This window comes from Bombina bombina, chromosome 5 (assembly GCF_027579735.1).
Source record: "Bombina bombina isolate aBomBom1 chromosome 5, aBomBom1.pri, whole genome shotgun sequence".
NCBI lineage: Eukaryota > Metazoa > Chordata > Amphibia > Anura > Bombinatoridae > Bombina > Bombina bombina.
This window is the reverse complement of record NC_069503.1, coordinates 20,568,831-20,595,775: the sequence shown is the minus strand read 5'-3', so window position 1 is coordinate 20,595,775 and position 26,945 is coordinate 20,568,831. Positions and strand designations below refer to the sequence as shown.

At 42.3% G+C, this 26,945-nt stretch overlaps 1 protein-coding gene across 2 annotated transcripts in view; it reads right to left on the bottom strand.

The window, feature by feature from the left end:
* Positions 1-26,945, bottom strand: part of LOC128659706 (gastrula zinc finger protein XlCGF8.2DB-like) — a 103,084-nt gene that overhangs the window by 57,179 nt on the left and 18,960 nt on the right. Inside the window, exon 1 of one of the 2 annotated variants that reach the window (XM_053713275.1) lies at positions 1-75. This exon is cut by the window's left edge and continues 90 nt beyond it. The exons of the other annotated variant lie outside the window; for it this stretch is intronic. The gene's annotated coding sequence lies outside the window, so the exon portion shown is untranslated. Of the gene's footprint in view, positions 76-26,945 lie in introns of those variants that run through there. 2 annotated transcript variants of the gene reach the window in all.

Below are 26,945 nucleotides of genomic sequence, written 5' to 3'. Positions count from 1 at the left end.
AATGGGACAAATGTAACTAACCCAGGGACAGCTGCTGCTGGACAAATATAACTAACCCAGGGACATCTGCTGCTGGACAAATGTAACTAACCCAGAGACAGCTGCTGCTGGACAAATGTAACTAACCCAGGGACAGCTGATGCTGGACAAATGTAACTAACTCTGTAAAGTGGCAGAATATACAAAATGTATATAATTAACCCTGGGAGAGAAAAGCAGACTGCTTCTGGGCAAATGTATCTAACCCTAAGAGAGAAAAGCAGACTGCTTCTGGGCAAATGTATCTAACCCTGGGAGAGAAAAGCAGACAGCTTCTGGGCAAATCTAGATAACCCTGGGAGAGAAAAGCAGACAGCTTCTGGGCAAATATATCTAACCCTGGGAGAGAAAAGCAGACAGCTTCTGGGCAAATATATCTAACCCTGGGAGAGAAAAGCAGACTGCTTCTGGGCAAATGTATCTAACCCTGGGAGAGAAAAGCAGAATGCTTCTGGGCAAATGTTACGAACCATGGGAGAGAAAAGCAGACTGCTTCTGGGCAAATGTATCTAACCCTGGGAGAGAAAAGCAGACTGCTTCTGGGCAAATGTATCTAACCCTGGGAGAGAAAAGCAGACTGCTTCTGGGCAATTGTATCTAACCCTGGGAGAGAAAAGCAGACTGCATTTGGGCTAATGTATTTAACCCTGCCCTGGGAGAGAAATGCAGGCTGCTTCTGGGCAAATTTAACTAACCCTGAGAGAGAAATGACGGCTGCTTCTGGGAAAATGTATCTAACCCTGGGAGAAAAAAGCCGTCTGATTCTGGGCAAATGTATCTAACCCTGGGAGAGAGATGCTGCTTCTGGACAAATGTATCTAACCCTGGGAGAGAAAAGAGTTAAAGGGAGATTATACACTATTTTTTTCTTTGCATTATGATAGTGGAGGGCCCTCTAGTGGGCCAGTAACAACATTAAGGGATTACCAACTTGAAGTCTGGAGAAATGCTAAAGCCATGTTTGTTACAATGTTGCATTTGGGGAGGCGGTGTCTGTTCTTACCTTTATAGGGTCCTGCAGAAGTGATTCCAGCCTCTTTCGGTTTCCAGACTTCAAGGAGAAGGTTTTTTCCGCCCACACCGTCCCATGGAAGAAGAGATTGGCGGCAGAGAAGCGGCTAAGTAGGGTAAGCCGACTCGGCAGGGGTAGGTTAAATTGAGCTAGCCTGCAGTAAGACCGAGTCTTTAATATAGCCATCCACCCCTGGCTGTTGGGTTGTACGATTCTGTTGACAGGGGTCGCCTTACCGGGTTGGTTGGATATGCCTCAGCAGGCGGGTAGTCAATGCCCTGGGGAGCGGGCACAAAGAGAGAAGAGTGACGGTCCAGAAATAAGGGAGGGGTTCTGCCCGCCAGGCGCCGGTCTGGGGGTCCCCTCCCTCGCGAATGTGGGCCGAAGATCTCTCAACATCACAACTCTCTCTGAGTGCCATTGGGCGTGTCAGCCGGGTGGCACGCTGCAGGTATCGGAAGGGGCCTTGACCATCTGCTAGTAGGGGCTAGGATAGGGAGAGATGCCGCCAACGATGATTTATTACGAACTTGTTGCCAAGTTTTGATGATAGGTTGATTAAGTGCCTAAGCGTAATTAGAGTAACGCTTAGGCACTAGTTAAAGCGTTTATTTAATAAACGTGGACCGTGACCGGTCCTTTTTCTCCCAACAATGGTGTGTGTTGTCTTATTTATTTAGATAAGCTATGACAGTTTGGAGGACGGAATAGGGGGTTTAGACCTTAATGTTTTGTAGATGATCTATTTATATAGCCCATAAAGTTTTTTTTTAAATGTATAGTTTTGCTTATTTTTAAATAACATTGCTCTGATTTTCAGACTCCTAACCAAGCCCTAAAGTTTTAGAGAATACCGTCAGATACCTACTCCAGCTTGCTCCTGTTTGTGTAAAGGGTCTTTTCATATGCAAAGGAGGTGGGGAGGAGGGAGTATCTACCGTTTCAACAGAGCTAAACTGAGAGCTTCTAAGTAAGTTTTTAAAAGGTTTTACACTGGATTTTTATATCAGTATCTGTACATCTTATTCTTTATAGTAGTGCATTCCTCCCAACATTTCAAAATTCAAAAGAGGGAAATGTGGTGGGCAGGGCTTAAAAAATCATAAGATTATAGTAATATAAATAAAATTCTAAATACAGTCATATATTTTAATACACTTAGGTAGCAAATCAAACACAAGCTCAAACCACTGGTATGGCTATGTGAGCTATGTATTTAATTAGCCTTTGCAAAGACATTGCTAAATATTTTTATCTTAATTGGACATTTAATAATAAATTCTTTAAAACTGCTCTCTGCATTTCCCATTAATATTCTAGATTCTGGCCTTTAAAGCCAGCAAAAATGCACAGTAGCACACTACATAGCATACACTTACACATGCAGATACACACACACTACATAGCATACACTTATACATGCAGATACACACACATTACATAGCATACACTTATACATGCAGATACACACACACTACATAGCATACACTTACACATGCTGATACACACACACTACATAGCATACACTTACACATGCAGATACACACACTACATAGCATACACTTATACATGCAGATAAACACACACTACATAGTATACACTTATACAGGCAGATACACACACACTACATAGCATACACATGCAGATACACACACACACTACATAGCATACACTTACACATGCAGATACACACACACTACATAGCATACACTTATACATGCAGATACACACACACACTACATAGCATACACTTATACATGCAGATACACACACACTACATAGCATACACATATACATGCAGATACACAGACACTACATAGTATACACTTATACATGCAGATACACACACACTACATAGCATACACTTATACATGCAGATACACACACACACTACATAGTATACACTTATACATGCAGATACACACACACACACTACATAGCATACACTTACACATGCAGATACACACACTACATAGCATACACTTATACGTGCAGATAAACACACACTACATAGTATACACTTATACAGGCAGATACACACACACTACATAGCATACACATGCAGATACACACACACTACATAGCATACACTTACACATGCAGATACACACACACACTACATAGCATACACTTATACATGCAGATACACAGACACTACATAGTATACACTTATACATGCAGACACACTACATAGCATACACTTACACATGCAGATACACATACACTACATAGCATACACTTACACATGCAGATACACACACACTACATAGTATACACTTATACATGCAGATACACATACACTACATAGCATACACTTACACATGCAGATACACACACACTACATAGTATACACTTATACATGCAGACACACACACACTACATAGCATACACTTATACATGCAGATACACATACACACACTACATGGCTTACATTTTTACATGCAGACACACACACACTACATAGCATACACTTATACATGCAGATACACATACACACACTACATGGCTTACATTTTTACATGCAGACACACACACACTACATAGCATAAACTTATACATACAGATACACACACAGTTATGGATACAGATAGACACACACAATACATCATGTAGGGGTATCTGTAATTCATTGTATGGGGTCCTGGGGTTGGCAAGCACATTAGCTGACAGTCTGCGGCTGCCACTGTTCATTACCCTGATATTAGCACTGCTCATTGTATAAAACTGAAGGCATGCAAGTATTATCACCAGGGGTTAGATATCATCATTACCAGAGGTAGGTTAGAGAGGTCACCATTACCCGTGGTCAGAGTGTATACAGCCTTCTTACTCCTGCTTAACCCACACACCAATCCTTTTCCACAGGGAATCTAACAGGTATCTAACCCTGTGAGAGCAAAGCCAGCTGCTTCTGAGTATGGGCATTTTTTAATGTATGGCGCAAATCGGGACAGATGGCTAGCAACCCAGGACAGGGCGACAGACCCCTAAAATCAGGACTATCCCACAAAAATCGGGACTGTTGGGGGTATGGTAGTGCCTATTACATGCAGTTATATGAAAATTGGTGTTTACTGTCCCTTTAAACACCTTCATGCACACATATTTACAGACATGCACAGTTATACAAACACACACTTATACACAGTTATACACACATACAAATGTATACACACATACACACACACACATTTATACACACACACATGCACAGTTATACACATAGACATTTACGCACACACACATGCACAGTTATACACACATATACACATTTACACACACACACACACACACATGCACAGTTATACACACATATACACATTTACACATGCACAGTTGTACACACACACATACATACACATTTACACACACACATGCACAGTTATACACACACACATACACATTTATATACACATTTACACACATATACACATTTACACAAACTTATACACATTTATACACACATACACACACATGCACAGTTTTACACACACACACATACACATTTATATACACATTTACACACACACACATGCACAGTTATACACACACACATACACATTTATATACACATTTACACACATACACACATTTACACAAACTTATACACATTTATACACACATACACACACACACACATGCACAGTTTTACACACACACGCACATACACATTTATATACACATTTACACACACACATGCACAGTTGTACACACATATACACATTTACACAAACTTATACACATTTATACACACATATACACACACACATGCACAGTTTTACACACACACACATACACATTTATATACACATTTACACACACACATGCACAGTTGTACACACATATACACATTTACACAAACTTATACACATTTATACACACATACACACACATGCACAGTTTTACACACACACACATACACATTTATATACACATTTACACACACACACATGCACAGTTATACACACACACATACACATTTATATACACATTTACACACATATACACATTTACACAAACTTATACACATTTATACACACATACACACACACACATGCACAGTTTTACACACACACACATACACATTTATATACACATTTACACACACACACATGCACAGTTATACACACACACACACATACACATTTATATACACATTTACACACATATACACATTTACACAAACTTATACACATTTATACACACATACACACACACATGCACAGTTTTACACACACACGCACATACACATTTATATACACATTTACACACACACATGCACAGTTGTACACACACACATACACATTTATATACACATTTATACACACATACACACATATACACACACACATGCACAGTTATACACACACACATACACATTTATATACACATTTACACACATATACACATTTACACAAACTTATACACATTTATACACACATATACACACACACATGCACAGTTTTACACACACACACATACACATTTATATACACATTTACACACACACACATGCACAGTTATACACACACACATACACATTTATATACACATTTATACACACATACACACACACATGCACAGTTTTACACACACACGCACATACACATTTATATACACATTTACACACACACATGCACAGTTGTACACACACACATACACATTTATATACACATTTATACACACATACACACACACATGCACAGTTTTACACACACACGCACATACACATTTATATACACATTTACACACACACATGCACAGTTGTACACACATATACACATTTACACAAACTTATACACATTTATACACACATATACACATTTACACAAACTTATACACATTTATACACACATACACACACACATGCACAGTTTTACACACACACGCACATACACATTTATATACACATTTACACACACACATGCACAGTTGTACACACATATACACATTTACACAAACTTATACACATTTATACACACATATACACATTTACACAAACTTATACACATTTATACACACATACACACACACATGCACATTTATATACACATTTACACACACACATGCACAGTTATACAGACATATACACATTTACACAAACTTATACACATTTATACACACATACACACACACATACACATTTATATACACATTTACACACACACATGCACAGTTATACACACATATACACATTTACACAAACTTATACACATTTATACACACATACACACACATGCACAGTTTTACACACACACACATACACATTTATATACACATTTACACACACACACATGCACAGTTATACACACACACATACACATTTATATACACATTTACACACATATACACATTTACACAAACTTATACACATTTATACACACATACACACACACACATGCACAGTTTTACACACACACACATACACATTTATATACACATTTACACACACACACATGCACAGTTATACACACACACATACACATTTATATACACATTTACACACATATACACATTTACACAAACTTATACACATTTATACACACATACACACACACACATGCACAGTTTTACACACATATACACATTTACACAAACTTATACACATTTATACACACATACACACACACACATGCACAGTTTTACACACACACGCACATACACATTTATATACACATTTACACACACACATACACATTTATATACACATTTACACACACACACATGCACAGTTATACACACACACATACACATTTATATACACATTTACACACACACATGCACAGTTGTACACACACACATACACATTTATATACACATTTATACACACATACACACACACATGCACAGTTTTACACACACATGCACATACACATTTATATACACATTTACACACACACATGCACAGTTGTACACACATATACACATTTACACAAACTTATACACATTTATACACACATATACACATTTACACACACACATGCCATAGTTGCCAACATTTGAAAAAAATTCCAGGGACACATTGCGGCTATCACTTGTCCGCATGAACATTTTTATCACTCCCCCTGCCCTAAAGTTCTGCCCACTTTGCCAAACCTACATAATTAGCATAATTTAGCTCCGCCTATTTATTATGGTGCAGATTATATATATATATTAAAATATGAAACAAAAAAGGTATAGAAGGAGAATGTACGGAATGGAATTAATGAAAGAAATGGGAGCAAAAGGAAAATACCTCACACACCCAGGCCCTCCCATTCAGGGATAGGCACAGAGTGGCGGACATTTTCCAAAGTACAGAACTTAGTGAAGGACACCAAGGTACATTTGAAATTTTATGGCAAGACAGGAGGCTTCATATTTTATGCATAAATCTTTACTGACTTCCAAACAGCAGCAAAGAACAATAACATAGAAACAAAAAACAACCAATCAGCAACGAGCAGATAACATAATCCCACAGCAACAGGAAATAGCGTCCTCTTTTCTTTGCTGCCTTCCAGTCAGCAGGTGATGTAATCTTAATTTGCATTTGAACTTTATATTTATTTTCAATTTTAAGTTTTACTGTAATAATTCTATCAATTATACCTTATCTATATACTTTTTTATAATCCTAGGAAATTGTTTTCAATATATGTTATATTTTAGAACCGTTATGTATTGTCAGCTTACATACTGCTTTATATAGTCTAAGACCTTATATATCAGTGCCTTAATTCCTTGAATTATCCAACTAGTAATAAACTGTTATTTTCTGTTATATTTTCTTATTAGCCAAATTTTTGTTGGTGGTATATTGTGTGAGACGGTAGCGCTACTGCTGCACTATTTAGTCTGGGGTTCCGTTCCTTACCTTCCTACCTGCCTCTCCGCTGCTTTTTCTATCTGCGGCTCTCCTCCACCCGACATCGTCAGCAGGCATCTTCTGATGTGCTAGGCCGTTGCGGCCCACTCTTGCTGACCTCACGGGTCTTCACGTGACCTTCCATTGTTGTTCCTCCCTTATCAAGCAGACGCGCATCAGGCTGTGTAAATTTTAGCAGCATGATGCGCGCACTGCTTTTCCTTAGTGCGTATTTATATACAGCTAGATTATGAGTTTTACGTTATGAGTGAAAAAGCCTCATATGCTTTTTTACTACTGCTGGTAATACGAGTCTTGCAGGTACAGCTGTACCGCACACTTTTTTGGCTGTCACGCAACTTAACTACCGCAGCTTTCCAAAAGTCCTTTTTCAATGGCGCCGGTATTAGGAGTTTGCCTGGGAGACCAAAAAGTGAACGGTACAGCATATACCGTCAAGATCCATACCGTAAACTTAAAGTCAGTAGTTATGGCTTTTATGTTACAAAGCCGTAACATAAAACCCATAACTAAACTGCTACAAAGTACACTAACACCCATAAACTACCTATTAACCCCTAAACTGAGGCCCTCCTGCATCTCAAATACTAAAATAAAATTATTAACCCCAATCTGCCGCTCCAGACTTCAACGCCACTATAATAAACATATTAACCCCTAAACCACTTTACTCCCGCATCGCAAACACTAGTTAAATATTATTAACCCCTAATCTGCTACCCCCAACATCACCGCCGCCACTATACTAAATTTATTTACCCCTAAACCTAACCATAAGTCTAACCCTAACCATAACGTAACCATAACACCCCTAACTTTAATATAATTAAAATAAATCTAAATAAAAATTACTATCATTAACTAAATAATACCTATTTAAAACTAAATACTTACCTGTAAAATAAACCCTAAGCTAGCTACAATATAACTAATAGTTACATTGTATCTAGCTTAGGGTTTATTTTTATTTCACAGGTAAGTTTGTATTTATTTTAACTAGGTAGAATAGTTAGTAAATAGTTATTAACTATTTACTAACTACCTAGTTAAAATAAATACAAATTTACCTGTAAAATAAAACCTAACCTGTCTTACACTAACACCTAACATTACACTACAATTAAATAAATTACATTAATTAAATACAATTAACTAAATTACAAAAAAAAATAAACACTAAATTACACTAAATAACAAAGAAATGATCAAATATTTAAACTAATTACACCTAATCTAATAGCCCTATCAAAACAAAAAAGCCCCCAAAATAAAAAAATCCTAGCCTAAACTAAACGGACAATGTCCCTTAAAAGGGCCTTTTGCGGGGCATTACCCCAAAGAAATCAGCTCTTTTACCTGTAAAAAAAAATACAAACAACCCCCCCAACAGTAAAACCCACCACCCACACAACCAACCCCCCAAATTGGCAGTTTGGTTTAGGCTAGGGTTTTTTATATTATTTTTTTTTTGGGGGGGTGGTATTTTGATAGGGCTATTAGATTAGGTGTAATTAGTTTAAATATTTGATCATTTCTTTTTTATTTTGTGTAATTTAGTGTGTATTTTTTTTTCTAATTTAGTTAATTGTATTTAATTAATGTAATTTATTTAATTGTAGTGTATTGTTAGGTGTTAGTGTAAGACAGGTTAGGTCTTATTTTACAGGTAAATTTGTATTTATTTTAACTAGGTAGCTAGTAAATAGTTAATAACTATTTACTAACTAGTCTACCTAGTTAAAATAAATACAAACTTACCTGTAAAATAAAAATAACACCTAAGATAGCTACAATGTAACTATTAGTTATATTGTATCTAGCTTAGGTTTTATTTTATAGGTAAGTATTTAGTTTTAAATAGGAATTATTTAGGAATTAATTGTAATTTTTATTTAGATTTATTTTAATTATGTTAAAGTTAGTGGGTGTTAGGGTTAGACTTAGGGTTAGTTTTAGGGGTTAATAACTTTAGTATAGTGGCGGCGACGTTGGGGGACAGCAGATTAAAGGATAATAAGTATAATGTAGGTGGTGGCGATGACGGGGGCAGCAGATTAGGCGTTAATAAGTGTAGGTAGGTAGCGACGACATTGGAGGTGGCAGATTAGGGGTTAATAAGTATAATGTAGGTGGCGGTGATGTCTGGGGTGCAGATTAGGGGTTAATAAGTGTAGATAGGTAGCTACAACATTGGGGGCAGCAGATTAGGGGTTAATAAGTGTAATGTTGGTGGCGGCGATGTCGGGGGCGGCAGATTAGGGGTGTTTAGACTCTGGGTTTTTCTTTCCCCATAGGAATCAATGTAGCTGTGTTACAGAGCTTTACGCTCCATTATTGCAGGTGTTTAATCTGCTGCCCCCAACGTCTCAGGTTAATAAGTATAATGTAGGTGGCGACGATGACGGGGGCAGCAGATTAGGCGTTAATAAGTGTAGGTAGGTAGCGACGACATTGGAGGCGGCAGATTAGGGGTTAATAAGTATAATGTAAGTGGCGATGATGTCGGGGGTGCAGATTAGGGGTTAATAAGTGTAGGTAGGTAGCTTCGACATTGGGGGCGGCAGATTAGGGGTTAATAAGTGTAATGTAGGTGGCGGCGATGTCGGGGGCGGCAGATTAGGGGTGTTTAGACTCTGGGTTTTTCTTTCCCCATAGGAATCAATGTAGCTTTACGCTCCATTATTGCAGGTGTTAGGCTTTTTTTTAGCCGGCTGTCCCCATTGATATCTATGGGGAAATCGTGCACGAGCACGTAAAAGCAGCTCACCGCAGTGCTGGTATTTGGGTGCGGTATGGAGCTCAAAGAAGCTTAACGCTGCAATATTGCCTGCTAACACCAGGTTTTTGCAAACAACTAATAATAAAGAATTTAGGAATTTATATTAATTTTATGGTTTTTGGTATATGCATATTTTATTGGGGTTTAGTTTAAAGGATAATTATTAAATATATTGTGTTATAACCCAGCCATATACTGACAACATGCACCAACAGTGATCCTCCCACCATTGGCCGTACTGTAAGAAAATGCTGCATAAACAAGCAAGGACAAGTGCTGACCCCCGTGGGAAACAAAACCACCAATTTACCTTTACCTAACTGATCCGTCTTGGACCTACGCAACAGGATGGACACTTGCAGGTTCGTCACCACCACATCTGCAGCACCCAAACCACCATGAACCCATTGATTGGCACTAATTAACTCAGATATCCGAAAAGCCATAAAAAAGGCCAACATAAAAGTTGCTTGAAACAGTACCACCTCGTAGCCCGAGGAGCATACATCATTCAACAGAGCTTCACAGAGCCTGACCAATAATGCAAAAGAAATCGGCAAATGAAGGTCAACAAGGCAGCTCCCTCTTTTTAGCCCTTTTACCATCTGCCATATGCAAAACAAATTTGTAATGTCAGTCACCTGCAGCACCGGAAACGGAACGCAAGGGCCGACAACCTCTTATCCACAGCAGAAATTGAAAGTCTCTCCAACTTCCATCTCCAAATCCACTCCAACAGAACTCTTTGACACTTCAACAGCTCCTCCCAATCAGCCCACAACTTTGAGTAAGCCGACCACGTACTAGGAGCCAAGGATGCTCTTACCAAATTGGCAAGTCTCCAGTTGTAAGGTCCCACAGAAATTATGGGAAATCCTTCCCCTCTACATCTGCCTGAGGCACCAGCTCTCGAAAGCGCTGCCATAGCAAACGAGAAAGAGCGTCAGCAATTGAGTTTTGCACCCCCGGTATATGTGTAGCACACACCAAATCATTCAACCGCATACACTGCAGCACCAAAACTCTCAACAACCTAATCACCGTTGGTGAAGAGGAATGCAAGCTGTTAATGTCGGCCACCACACCCATATTATCTGTTGAAAAGAGGATAGACTTGTCCCTAATCACATAGTCCCATACAAACAGGGCCACCAAAATGGGAAACAACTCCAGAAAAAAACATAATTTATGTAGGAACTTACCTGATAAATTCATTTCTTTCATATTAGCAAGAGTCCAAACCAAACCTCAAAATGCCTATAAATACAACCCTCACCACACCCACAAATCAGTTTAACGAATAGCCAAGAAGTGGGGTGATAAGAAAAAAGTGCGAAAGCATAAAAAATAAGGAATTGGAATAATTGTGCTTTATACAAAAAAAATCATAACCACCACAAAAAGGGTGGGCCTCATGGACTCTTGCTAATATGAAAGAAATGAATTTATCAGGTAAGTTCCTACATAAATTATGTTTTCTTTCATGTAATTAGCAAGAGTCCATGAGCTAGTGACGTATGGGATAATAAATACCCAAGATGTGGAACTTCCACGCAAGAGTCACTAGAGACTCTTGCGCTGAAAAAATAATCCACACCCCAAAATAAAGTTTAAATCTTATAATGAAAAAAACTGAAATTATAAGCAGAAGAATCAAACTGAAACAGCTGCCTGAAGTACTTTTCTACCAAAAACTGCTTCAGAAGAAGAAAACACATCAAAATGGTAGAATTTAGTAAAAGTATGCAAAGAAGACCAAGTGGCTGCTTTGCAAATCTGATCAACCGAAGCTTCATTCCTAAACGCCCAGGAAGTAGAAACTGACCTAGTAGAATGAGCTGTAATCCTTTGAGGCGGAGTTTTACCCGACTCGACATAAGCATGATGAATCAAAGATTTTAACCAAGATGCCAAAGAAATGGCAGAGGCCTTCTGACCTTTCCTGGAACCGGAAAAGATAACAAATAGACTAGAAGTCTTTCGGAAATCTTTAGTAGCTTCAACATAATATTTCAAAGCTCTAACTACATCCAAAGAATGCAACGATCTTTCCTTAGAATTCTTAGGATTAGGACACAATGAAGGAACCACAATTTCTCTACTAATGTTGTTAGAGTTCACAACTTTAGGTAAAAATTTAAATGAGACTTAAATAATGTGAGAAAAAAGGTGGAGACATAAATGACGCCCACATTTTTTGGCGCCAAAAAAGCCGCCCACATTATTGGCGCCCAAATGCTTTTGGCGCCAAGAATGACCACATCCGGTAACGCCGACATTTTTGGCGCAAAACGTCAAAAAAATGACGCAAACACGAACAACTTCCGGCGACAAGTATGACGCCGGAAATGACATAGAAAATTTTTGCGCCAAAAAAGTCTGCGCCAAGAATGACGCAATAAAATGAAGCATTTTCAGCCCCCGCGAGCCTAACAGCCCACAGGGAAAAAAGTCAATTTTTAAGGTAAGAAAAAATGTTTTAATTCATATGCATTATCCCAAATAATGAAACTGACTGTCTGAAATAAGGAATATTGAACATCCTGAATCAAGGCCAATAAATGTTTAAACACATATATTTAGAACTTTATATAAAAGTGCCCAACCATAGCTTAGAGTGTCACAAAATATAAGGCTTACTTACCTCAGGACACTCATCTACATGTAGTAGAAAGCCAAACCAGTACTGAAACGAGAATCAGTAGAGGTAATGGTACCTAAGAGTATATCGTCGATCTGAAAAGGGAGGTAAGAGATGAATCTCTATGACCGATAACAGAGAACCTATGAAATAGATCCCGTAGAAGGAGACCATTGAATTCAAATAGGCAATACTCTCTTCATATCCCTCTGACATTCACTGCACGCTGAGAGGAAAACCGGGCTCCAGCCTGCTGCGAAGCGCATATCAACGTAGAATCTAGCACAAACTTACTTCACCACCTCCATGGGAGGCAAAGTTTGTAAAACTGATTTGTGGGTGTGGTGAGGGGTTTATTTATAGGCATTTTGAGGTTTGGAAAACTTTGCCCCTCCTGGTAGGAATGTATATCCCATACGTCACTAGCTCATGGACTCTTGCTAATAACATGAAAGAAAACAAATTCTTCACCGAATCCATCAATCTCACTCAGAGAGCCATTCAGACGCACACCACTCATTACCCAGAATAGCCCCAAATCCCTTACTACCAGGGGCATCCGACGCATTTCTCACTGATGCCAAATCTGGAGAAATCCCATCGTTAACAGAAGAACCTTTTGGGAAAGACAGATGGTGAATAAGTCTAAACTTCCCAGGTTCAAGCTTAGGCACAAAACCCAGCGGAGAAATCCTCAAGCCAGGAAAAGGCAGACCAGGAAAAGGATCAGCCATACGCCCCAAAACAACTTCCTTCCAAAGTTTCTCCCTAACAACCTGGGGCCACTCTCTAGCAGGCTTCAAATTTCCAGCAAAAACCTCAGACCCCCCCCACAGAAGAAATAACAAAACCAAAAGAAAAAACATGCAACAGCACGGCGGCCCTCTCCCTACAACCTCTCTCACTGGTGTAGCCACCTAACCAACGCTCCATCCTTCCCGCCCTGATTGGGGACGCCTCCTTCCTTAGGCATATCAGGCTTACCAGCTGCTCTTCCTTTTTTGAAGCACTTTACAAAGGCATGTGAACCCCCACAGCCGGAGCACTCATGCCTAAACTTGCAGGAGGAACCCCACTTGCACTGACCCTCATTAAATGCAAAGCAGAACCCTTTTCTGCCCGCTGCCAGTAAACTCGTTGCTGGCGGCCCTTTGGCCGTTGCTCGAAATGGCTGTGTCGCCCTTAAAGGAGTCATAACCTTAAAGGGACACTGAACTCAAAAAATTTCTTTCATGATTCAGATAGAGCATGACATTTTTTATTTTAAATTTCAAAAGTTTTATTGTGTTTTTCCATCATCAGACATTACATGTATACATTCTTACAATCACTTCTGAAACCAGAAACAAAGGAGAAAAAAAACAAACAAAAAACAACAATTTAACGTATAACTTCACAAGAGTCAGCTTTCTCTGTCATGAACATATTATGTGCTATCCCGTCTCCCCAAACACACTACAGGTGCAAATTCTCCTATAGGTAGCTAAAGTTTGCTAAAGATCCAACACATAAATAAGCACACACATAAATATATAAATGCGTACATATATGTATACGCATAGTGTCATGTCACGAGCCAGGGCTGGCGTTTGGTTGTGCATTATATGTGGTCAAGTATTTAGATTTGGTTACTTCCCAATGCATCTTGATGTCTAGAAAAACTTTCAGTTTCTAGGATTTATAATATCCATATTCCTCCAGTCTAAGGGTGTCCTCTACGTGATTTAACCATTCAGTTGGGGTGGGGGGTACAGGGAGTTTCCAATTTTTAGCTAACAATGATTTAGCTGAATTTAAGGCAAACTGTAATACTCTCTGTCTAAGTTTACAAATGTCCCCAGGGAGTGCGTTCAAGAGGACCATTTTAGGAGACAATGTGAATGTTGGGCCTAGTAAATGTTGTAGGAAGCGCTCGATCTCCATCCAATATGGCCTTAAGTTAGGACAACTCCACCACATGTGAAGCATAGATCCTCTTTGCTTACATCCCCTCCAGCATAGATCTGAAGAGTTTGGGTAAATACTTTTTAAGCGTGATGGTGTTAAGTACCACCTTGATAAGACTTTGTAGTTAAGCTCTAATAACTTTGTAGACGAGGAGGATTTTTTAGCTAGAGTATATATGCTATTCCACTCTTCATCACTCATGTCAGCATTTAGTTCCTGTTGCCATTTGTATGCGTACGTCGGTTGTTTAGTGTTACTGTCTGCTGTCAGAATAGATTTTGCTGCTGTTAGCGTGTGTCGGAGTGGACCTGGAGAGGAACACATTATTTCAAACCTTGTCAGGGGTCTTGTCCAATCTGCAATGCATTTGGATGTATCCACTAAATGTAGTAACTGTTTGTATTTTAGCCAGTGTGTGAATGCCCCATTCAGTACACCCTCTAGTTCGTTTCTCCCTTTCACTTTATGGCCATTTAAGAGTTTGTGTATTGGTTCCGTGAACCCTATCTCCCTAGGCATCCCATGTGTGTCTCCATACTCCATGCCCCACAAAAACTCAGCGTTCGGGGAAACTGGCGTAAGAGGTGATTTAAGGGTGGAAATACGTGGTTGGGTGCGCAAGATCCCATCCCATACTGTAAACACAGAGGTGTATATACTAAAGGAGCTTGTTGCTTCCGGTCTGTGTGATTTTGGGATCCAGCATAGAGCCCCTACTTGTGGAGTCTTCAAGATGTGGGAATCTATAGTTGTCCATGCTTTTGTTGATGTGTTTCTGTGCCAGTCTAATATCCTTTGAATGCTAATTGCTCTATAATATGTTTCTAAACATGGGAGGCCAAATCCCCCCTCCCTGTTGGGTCTATATAGTGTGTTTTGATTAACCCTTGGTTTTATCCTTCCCCAGACATACTTGTTTAATAAAGTTTGTAGTTTCCGTAAGAAGCTGTTCGGCAAGTGAATAGGGATGGCCTGCATTATATATAATATTTTCGGTAATGTAGTCATCTTTAAAGTTTGTATTCTGCCCCACCAAGAAATTGGTTTAAGCGACCAAGTGTTTAATTCTGCTTGAGTGGTGTTATGGAGTGCCATATAGTTAAGGTTAAAGAGTAGTTTATTATTTGGAGTGAGCTTGATACCCAGATATTTTATTGCTTTTGTTTGGAGTTGGTATGGGCTACTCTCCATGAGAGATGCAAAGTTCATCTTTGGGGAGATTAATGTTCATTACCTCAGATTTTAGGTGGTTTATCGAGAAGTAGGAGAGTCTGACGAATTCCTTAAACTCTTCAGTGACGGCTGGTAATGAGGTGTGTGGGGATGAGAGGGAAAGCAACACATCATCAGCGTATAGTGAGACTTTATAGTCGTTGCACCCCATAGGTATACGTTTTATATTTTCATTTTGTCTGATATGCGCGGCTAGGGTTTCTATTCCCAACACAAACAAAAGCAGGGAAAGGGGGCATCCCTGCCTTGTTCCGTTTCCTATTTGGAAAGCGTCTGACAGTACGCCATTCAATTTAATTTTGGCCGTCGGGTTGTTGTATAGTGTTTGTATTCTTTTTAACATTGTGGCTCCAAAGCCAAATCTTTGTAGTGTAGCAAAAAGAAAGGACCAATTGAGGTGGTCAAAAGCCTTTTCGGCATCCGACGTTAGCAGGATTGATTTTAATTTATTAATTTTAGCATACTCAATTAGCTTTAAGGCCCTAATGGTGTTGTCCCTCACCTCTCGGCCAGGGACAAAGATGAGACTGTTGTTGTCGCGAAGGTGTTCTGTAAGGAATCTTGCCTCTTTTCTGTTATTTAGTGTCATCGGACTCAGGTCTGCATATATCTGTAGAGATTGTCCTTCAAATGTAATAGGTGAAGCCTTTCAAACCTTTATCCTGATATCTGTGGAACTTGAGGATGATGTCTTGTGGAGGCTCAGATTCTTTTGGCTTGGGCCTGAGTGCCCTGTGAGCTCTGTCTATCTGATATGGTGGAGCTGCTGTGTCTTTTGTTAAGTAATGGAAGAGATTCTGCAGGTATTGAGAGATGAGATCTGTTGTGACACTCTCTGGGACTCCCCTGATTCTCAGGTTCTGTCTCCTTCCTCTATTGTCTAAATCCTCCAGATTGCTCTTTAGCTGCTGGATCTGAATGTCTTGAATTGATAAACATCTGGAGTGACCGTCTACTGTTTTGTTGATGTCATTCGCCTGCTCCTCCATGTGTTCTATTCTCTCTCCCATATCAGCCACGTCTTTTTTAACCTCTGCCAGCCCATCTTTCACAATTTTCACAACTTTCTGCAACAAGGTATTAAAGTCCTCTTTTGTGGGTAAGGATTCTAAATCTGCCCTAGTTAATGGAGCGTTCTTGTCTGTGTTAGGAGTTGGTGTGCTTGGTATATTTTGCATCTCCTCTGACTCCATTTCAGATTCAGAATGTTGTGAGGTGCTTAGGGCTCTGAAGTATGTATTTAGTTTTGCAGCAGTGGCAGTGTTAACTTTTGTAGCTCTGTCTGTTTTATTTTGCTTTTTTGTTGCCATTCTGTTTTGTGAACTGGATGTCAGCTCTTATTTATGTGTACAAGATTTTTGAGACAGGCAATAAGGGCAGTTGAAAAAGTTTAATTTGCTGCTTGTTATTTATACTTGAATAAAGTTTCTGTGAGTTTTGTGTCTGATTTTTGTATTACAGACTTTGCCACTGGAGGGTTAATTTCTGATGTTTGATGCTCTTAGTCTTAGTTTTATTTTAAGGGCTTGTCGCTGCTATTCTCCCCTTCTGTTTCTAAAAGTTCAGACAGAATCTTATGTTTAATTTAGAGGGATATGCAAAGGGACCCCTTTCTTCCCAAACTGAAAAGAAAACAGTGCCTCCGTGTGTTATTGCGCTTTTCGCGCCGTTAGTATGGATGCTGCTGCGGCCTAGTGAGCGTGGTGCCAGTGAGGGGTCTTGTCGGATGTACCCAGGGGCTTAATGTCGTATACACTCAAAAAGCTCTTTGCGCTTTTGCCCCCTGGATCTCACCTACTCCTGTGAGTCATCCGTAAGTGCCGGGTCTTATTTATGCATCTTCCGTTATTGTGCGAGGCCCTAACACGCAGCACAACAAGGCTCTGCTTTGTATTTACCCCTTGCTTCTGTGCACAATTCGGTCCTCCAAGCCGCAGCAGGAGTGCTTATGAGGAGGTTGCTGTAGTTTGGGACTTAGTTGTGGCCTGATTACATGCCTTCAGCTGCCCACAATGGATCTTTCTCACTGAGCTCTTTTCACATGCGACCGTCCATGCAGGTAGTCGGCTCCGCCCCCCTAGAGCATGAAATTTTAAGCAACTTTCTAATTTACTCCTATTATCAAATTGTCTTCATTCTCTTGGTATCTTTATTTGAATTGCAAGAATGTAAATTTAGATGCCGGCCCATTTTTGGTGAACAACCTGGGTTGTTCTTGCTGATTGGTGGATAAATTCATCCACCAATAAAAAAGTGCTGTCCAGAGTTCTGAATCAATAAAAAAGCTTAGATGCCTTCTTTTTCAAATAAAGATAGCAAGAGAACGAAGAAAAATTGATAATAGGAGTAAATTAGAAAGTTGCTTAAAATTGCATGCTCTATCTGAATCACGAAAGAAAAAATGTGAGTTCAGTGTCCCTTTAAGCGTTAGACCCATATCACGGTCATCCCACTTCATGTCAGGCTTAACCGCGAGACGCTGATGAAAATACGTCCACCACGCTATACCCCATATGTACGCTGAGCCGCAGCTATCAAACGCCCTAACGTCACCGCTAATATCCCTGTGACACTTAGCACTAGGCCCTCCCCTGCTAGAGGTGGTTGGTTTCTCCCCTCCCCTCTCTGTTCTTAAAACCACCCCTGCCTCTACGGAGACTTCCATCCTCCATCCCTCTGTCTCCTGCATGAAAAGGACACTTTCACTGAAACACCTACCCTTCTCCCTGGCTTAGCCTGAACCCTTGATAATATCCCACCCTTAGTTTTTTCCAGCTAACTGGAGCGGTACCACCTGACCTTACCGCAGACGTCACTGACTCGCCCAGCGCCGAGACGTCATCAGGGTCCAATCGAATAGACTCAGTCCATGATTCATCCAGGTGGAAGGAATCCTCCTCCCCGTCGTCTGCAGGTCCCCCAACCTCCAACGGATCCACAGCTTAGCTCCTAGAGCCCAAAGCAACACCTGAAGTTGAGAGAACATGGTTATTACCAACATCCAACACCCCATCAGCTGCAGAAAGGCTCATTAACCCCCTACCACCACCAACAGACTGACCCCCCAGAAGGAGGCCGTACAATCCAAGCAGAAAGAGGCCTTACACCACTACCTGAAACCCCATAATTGGAGGAAGGGGGGATAACATCTTCCCCATCCGATGAACTGGGGAAAGATTCAATAACTACAGGGTCTACGCAAACACTGGGAGCACCGCTCCCCCTAGGCCCTCTAGTAAGAGCTCCCCTTTTTCTTGCCCTATGCATGGGGGCATGAGAAGATTTCCCATGTGAGCTCCCTAATCCAGGGTCCCACCTTGCAACCTGATGCGTCATGCTGGGGCCTGCTAAAGGTTCATCAACAAATAAGCTATCAAGGCTTCAATTGCGCCCCCACATATTGAAAACCCATACTAACCACAGTAGACACTGCAGGGTTCATCACCGCTAACCTCTCCCTGACCACAGTTAAAAGCTGCCCAACCACCAAGCTGCCGCTATCCCTATCTGAAACCCTGCCCAAGGAGGACACCTGCCTAGAAAAGATTGTGGCTTCTACCGCTCGAACAGCACCCTCCTCACCAGAACCGACCACTACCTCAGGCTCACCTGGGCCATGCGACCGGTCCAGCAAGTCCTCACCTGAAGCATCCGTTGACGCCCCATGGATGTCCATGACAACCAACAATTGATGATCCGCTGACGTCCCTCCTACAGGGAGCACCTCCTGTGACACACCAGATGGCATGGAAGTGCGCCGTGACAGTCTTCTAGAGTCCCCGCTCAGACTTCTTCTCCTGCGCATACCTCCCTGACTCGGCTCAGGAAAAAGTCGCTCAGGCGGCCGGGAGTGCCGCGCGGGATGAGACCTCAGCGCTGAAGGAGGCTCCTTTGCGCTTCCTCCTTTGTCCCCAAGGAATCCAGAAAGCTGCTCCTGCAGCCAGGCCGATCCACGATCACCAGCAGCCTCTGTGAGTTTCCCCAGGATCTCCATGGCGCAGGAGATAAAACTGATACTCAAGGCACTCACTGTACCACTAACTTTTCTTTTCAGGAATGGCGCCAAGCTCACGCTCCTGCCCTTATCTACCCCCCCCACCGTAACCACTACTCAGAACCCTCCCAGGAGCCTATCTCCTCCCCCTGGTCAAATGCCCTTCCTCCTATGCTCCCGCGTATACTATATGAGTCATATCTTTATTTGCACAAGAAGACATAACAAAAAAGACTCACTTCCAAGAGAATAAAATATTCCATATTCTTTTTCCCAGACACATAAATAATTTTTTGGTGTGAGACAGTCTGATTAACTCTTTCCTCTCCAGATCTGGAATATTAAATACATATAACACATTTTGGAATGTAATCACAGGATAGATATGCTAATTAACCCTTCTGCTACTGGAAGGTAATTGCAAAGCATATCCTGACAATGCAGTAAGAACTTTTAATAATTAATTTTAGACAACATATTACTGATATATAGACCCTACTTTACCCCTGCAGTGTAGGGGTTAATGAACAAAGGCACTTTTACTACAGTAGTAGGTAATAATGTGCAGGCAGAAAGGAATGCCCCAAAGTGTCTTGAAAGAAACTGGTTCAGTAATTTGAGGAACTTCCCTAGAAAAGACAGCTGATGCTCAACCCCCTCCTCCTGAAGCACAGGAGAGTTTACAAAGCCCAGCCCGTTTTTTACTATTCTATCTCTTTCCTACAGTCTATTAAACTAATGCTTCGTTTTCTGCATTAGAGTAAACTTTTGCCTGACACACTAACAAAATCTGCAGTGTTTGATTGATTAGTGAAATGCAACCTCTAACCTTACCTCCAGCCTAATTAACAATAGAATAGATCAGAAACGCCATAAGAGGCATGGAATACACTCTGTTAGACACCACAGGTCACAATCAGTGCAGGACGACTTTAAATAACAGTTACGTGACCATATTCCTAGCAAGTTATCAGAAGGCAGAAGCAGATTATAGTATAAATCACCTCAGTCACACAAATTCCTGCTCTCAGCAAGAAATACGAGTCTGCTAAATAATAAAGGGCTTTCCTGACCAGCAGAGCTTGCATTCTAAATTAAAGCAACAATTTTATTTGTTTTGCTTCAGAGTTATGAGCTCATAGAGTAAGAAGAAAACATGCTGATTGGAACAGAACCGATAAATAAAAGCTACAAAGCTGCCTCTCCTCACTAGCTACCTTCTTCCGTATAGAGCCACTGCATATTTCCTCCAGTCTCTGAAGTAATTGGTAGTGAGAGATAGCTGCAGAAAAGGTGAAACTGTTAATGTGACTTCTAGATGCTGCACAGTGTGTGTGCCGCGCCAGACAAGTGCATGAAAGTCACAGGTTTTTTTTTTATTTAAAAAAAATCATGTGATTCACCTTGTTTGAGAACAGCACTGTCACGGATACCAGGCTGCAAGGGTTAAACCCCTACCCCCTATAACCTCACCCCTGTTGTTTCTCAGTGGTTTTGGGCTCCTCAGAGCAACCACAATCCCTGGAATCTTTGGTTTGCTTGTCTTGTGAAAAGCTGGTGTATGACCAGGAAAACCCTCCTAGGCTGGCCGGGCCCCTGGAACTCCCGGTCGGCTGCCTTACCACGGACACCCGCCTAACCCCTCTCAGGCTGTCCGGACTCCTGGAACTCCCGGTCGGCCACAGGACAGCAGGACACCCGCTAACTTTACCCCTGGTCACTCCAGCAACCATGTGCCCCAGAGCTCTGCTCTTTTGGCGATTAGTAGCCCCTAGGGAGGATAGGAGGTGGGGGAGTTACCGGAGGGGAGCTGCTTTGGGAACCAGGGGTTTTGGACACCCCTACCCCCATAACTTCAATAGGCTGTATCTCCGGTCCCCAATAATGAATCAGGCTTTTTGGACTGTGGCATCTGGGGATTGAGAGCTTTCAAATGACACCCTGGAAGTGCCGCTGCTCCTCCAGCACATTGCTTGATTCATTTGGTTAACTTCCTAGTGAACCTACAGGCTTTTCTGCCCAGCTAAGTCAGCTATACCTAATATCCTACCAGTTGTTCTCTTTAACGGATCTCCGGATTCCCTCTACACACCCAGCCACACTTCCTTGGATTGTGTAATATAAAGCAGCCGCAAACCTTTTGTCAGCCGATCCGGCACCACTTCTCTGGGGACTGAAGCTTGCAAACTGCCTGTGCGGTGACATCATCAGCTACGTCCGCCAGGTACACTGAACACTGCCGCACTCAGCCTCCGCTGCAGACGCTCCTCACAACCGCTCCCATGCTCCATTGCAGACGCTCCTCTCTCCCTCTCTGAGACCCCACGCTGTTGGTGACAGGTTGTATATCAGTTAAAGGGGTTATACTCTTCTGCTCTGCAAAAGTGCTTTCTATGAACTGTTATATGTGAAAGTTACCTCTACAACCTCAGTATCTGCAGACTACGGTTGCATCTGTTTACTAATTGCTATTACTGTTCCCAGATTATTTACAATATATGAAATTACTGTTTGTTGGTTCCTCTGCCTGGCATACTAACATCTGATTTCTAACCCTAAGTCATGATCACACATGTCAGGACATAATAAGACACAGTATCAACAACTGTAACTGTTAGTTGCTGTTGAAACTGTGTCACATACACCACTATTCTCTCAGTTATTGCTTAAACTACTGGTTATAACACGAACTGCCTTAGTAGTAGTGATTTCTATACCCAATATTTAGGAGTCGTTACAGACATGCAGTGGCAGGTACAGTGGCAACTGGCTCTCTATGGACCTAACCCCCCCTAGAAGATCATTACTCGGATAGTGACTGACGCCACCAAGGTACATATGTTGGAGCTTCAGAAGTCTATGGGGGAGTCATGCCGGATCCCCTTGACTCCCCTTCACGGCCCAAGAAACTACCTCACAGGGCTTTCTGAACATTCCAGGATGATGAGAGTGAGGATATCGACCGCTATCTACAGTTGTTCGAGACCCAATGCCAGATGCATGGGGTCACTGATGCCAACAGGGTTACTATTCTCATTGGGAAACTGTCCGGTAGGGCCTTGGAGGATTTCCACACTGTCCCTTCCGAGGACCAAGACAACTATGACCGGGTGAAGGGGCGTATCCTTGCCCGGTATGGACTCACACTGGAGGCTCACCGGCTAAGATTCCAGGGGCTACAAAGACAAGAGGAGCAGCCGTATACCGAGTTTGCCCACCACTTAGCTCGGTCCTTGAACTCCTGGGTTACTGGGTGCCACATCATCACCCTAGATGGAGCTGTTCAACTCCTCCTCCCGGAGCAGTTCTACAACCGCACCCCAGCAGAGATAAGGGACTGGGTAAACCTGTAGGGGGTGCCAGATTCAATATGTAGGGAAAACTAAGAGGATGCTCAGAGATAGAGCCCTTGAACACATTAGAGATATTGACAATCCCGATGTCTTCACACCAGTAGCTAAGCATTTCTAAAATATGCATGCAGCAGATTCTTCACTGGCATCCTTTCAGGCAATAGACCATATCCCTAGACATAAGAGGGGAGGAGATAGGGAGTATAAATTGTGTTATAAGGAAGCACAGTGGATATTTACTTTGCGCACCAGACACCCTCTTGGAATAAATATGGAGGCGGATGTTAACTTTTTTTATCTAATGTGTATATCCTTGCATTTCAAATATATATATATGTTTCTTCACTCCTAGCACTAATTTAACATTGCTTTGTGTAGCTGTATATTAGGCTTTACTTGTTTACCTTTTTTGATTATTTCTATGTCATTATTTAGATTATCCTATTTTCTTAGATGTAATTGCATGTACAAAACTAATCAGCATAGTCAGGAAGGTGTTAAACTTAACATGTGTGTTGAATTAAAATTGAAGTATGTTCCTTTAAAAGGTGAGTCCAGTATGTGCAGTCTATAGCAGTGAACAAGTGTGGAGGCCCCACACGAAACATGTCTGCTGTTCTCTGCACTACTGGGTATTCATTCCTGATTGTGTGAGCTGTGTGCTCACATTTTGGTTTTATGTTGCACTTGCTACAAATAAACATTTTTCTATTTTACATTGGAGACTTTGTTTTCTTATGAAGAGGAGTTGCTAAGGATATAAGGATACTTTTTGTTACCTTTGACCTTTTCTGGCGTTCTAACGAGGACGCTGTCTGTTTGCACCCTCATTCAGGAACAGGCTACGACGGACGTGTGAACACACCGAAGACACGGTGCCGTGGATATCATGGAGCTGGTGAGCACCATAGATCTGTGTGTTTGTTAAAGGGCAAGGGACCCAGAACAGCTGACCAAGCTGCCTCCCTGGCCGAACAGTATGTGGATGCCCGGCGCCAGGAGGCCACAGACCTCCGGCCAGCAACCTGCTCTGCTCCAGCCCCAGCGTGACCACCAACAGTTTTTAGGCAGCCCCAGACCAGACCGCCCCCTGTGTACCCAGCTGGAGGCAACAATTCCCAGGGGTGTTATGGGTGTGGACACCCCAGCCATGTGGTACGGAACTGCCCAACAAGACAAAGAAACCCCCCAGCCCCGCCGCCAAGGAACCCTGCACCAACTCTGTGGGGGACTCCTCAAGCCCGTACCTACCAGGCCGCTGCCCATTGTGCACATACAACGAGCTCTGAACCCTATGCTGAGTGGACAGAAGAAGAAGTGGGTGTCTTGCAACACATCAGCTCAGTGGGCCAAGACAACTGACACCAACATCAGCAAGATGTCTGGGTCAACGGGCAGGCGGCTCAAGGAATGAGAGATATGGGAGCCACCATCTCTTTGATTCAGCCTCACTTTGTTCCGTCCTCTGGCTGCACTGGACTGATCCTCGCTGTAGGGGTAGTGGGAGGTGCTGTTCTGAGGGTTCCTACAGCCTGGATCCATTTGGACTGGAAAACCAACGCCTGCAATGTAGAAGTGGGGGTTATGCAAAACATCCCTGCCGAGGTCCTGTTGGGAAACTACATTGGCCACCTTGTCTCAGCCTTTTTGGGGAATACATCTCTGGACACCTGCCCTGTGACTACCCGCCAGCAGGCCAGATGCCAAGCCACCTCACCAACTTCAGGGACCCAGGTAAGACCTATGGCCCCGATTCCTACCTTACCCCGACTGACCGTCCCCACTAAACCCGAACTTGCCGACACCCCCTCCTGGGCAACCCCTTCCGACTTCACCAAAGAGAACTTGAGCAACCCGACCCTAGCCCCTTGCTAAGACTGAGTAGGTGCTGATGCCCAGGGCCCCAGAGATGAATGGTTGCAGTGGGAGGGTGAGCTCCTGTACCAGATCTCCAAGAGGAGAAAAGGAACAGTGCCCAAATGCCAGCTGGTCGTAACGAAGAAGTTTTGGTCCAACCTGCTGAAAATAGGGCATGACATTCCTTTAGCTGGCCACTTAGGAAAACAAAGGACCCACCACCGCTTGACTCAAACCTTCTTCTGGCCAGGCATTACAGCCGATATTAAGGAATACTGTAAATCCTGTGAGGTTTGCCAGAAGGTAGGAAAGATGGGAGATCATACGAAAGCCCCCCTCCATCCCCTGCCCATTATTGACGAACCCTTTAGCTGAGTAGCAGTAGACATCATGGGGCCATTAGCTTGGCCCAGCCCCTCAGGGAAGAAATACATCCTTACGATGGTAGACTATGCCACCCAATACCCAGAGGCAATCCCTTGGCCAATATCCAGGCGGAGACCATAGCAGATGCGATGCTCCAGATATTCACCAGGGTATGCTTCCCTCTGGAAGTAGTTTCCGATCAGGGAACACAGTTTACTGCGGAAATCACTCAACAACTCTGGAAGTTGTGCGGGATTAAACCCCTGCACAGCACCCCTTACCATCTCCAGATGAATGGGCTGTGTGAGAGGTTTAACGGGACCCTAAAGCAACTGCTTCGGACGTTCTCGGCCCCTCACAGGGACTGGGAAAAATTGCTGCCGCATCTCATCTTTGCATATCGAGAGGTGCCTCAAGAATCCACAGGTTTTTCCCCCTTTGAACTACTGTATGGTCGAAAGGTTAGGGGCCTGCTAGATTTGGTACGAGCCCACTGGGAGGGAGCCACAGGGGGAGAAGAGCACCCTGTCGTGGGGTACGTACTCCAGCTCAGGGACCGGCTGCAGGACCTGGCAGCCCAGGTCCGTGAGAACCTTCAGGCCTCTCAGCACAAACAGAAGCGATGGTACGATTGCAATGCCCATACCCGAACCCTGATAGTGGGACAGAATGTCCTTGCCCTGAAGCCTTTAGAAACAGACAAGCTACAGGCCTCTTGACAAGGACCCTACTGGGTTGTGGAACAACTGAACAACACCACATACCTGGTAGCGAAGTGTTCAGATGAAAGGATCCGTCGGACCTTTCATGTGAACATGTTGAAGGCATACATAGAAAGACCCAGAGATGTGGC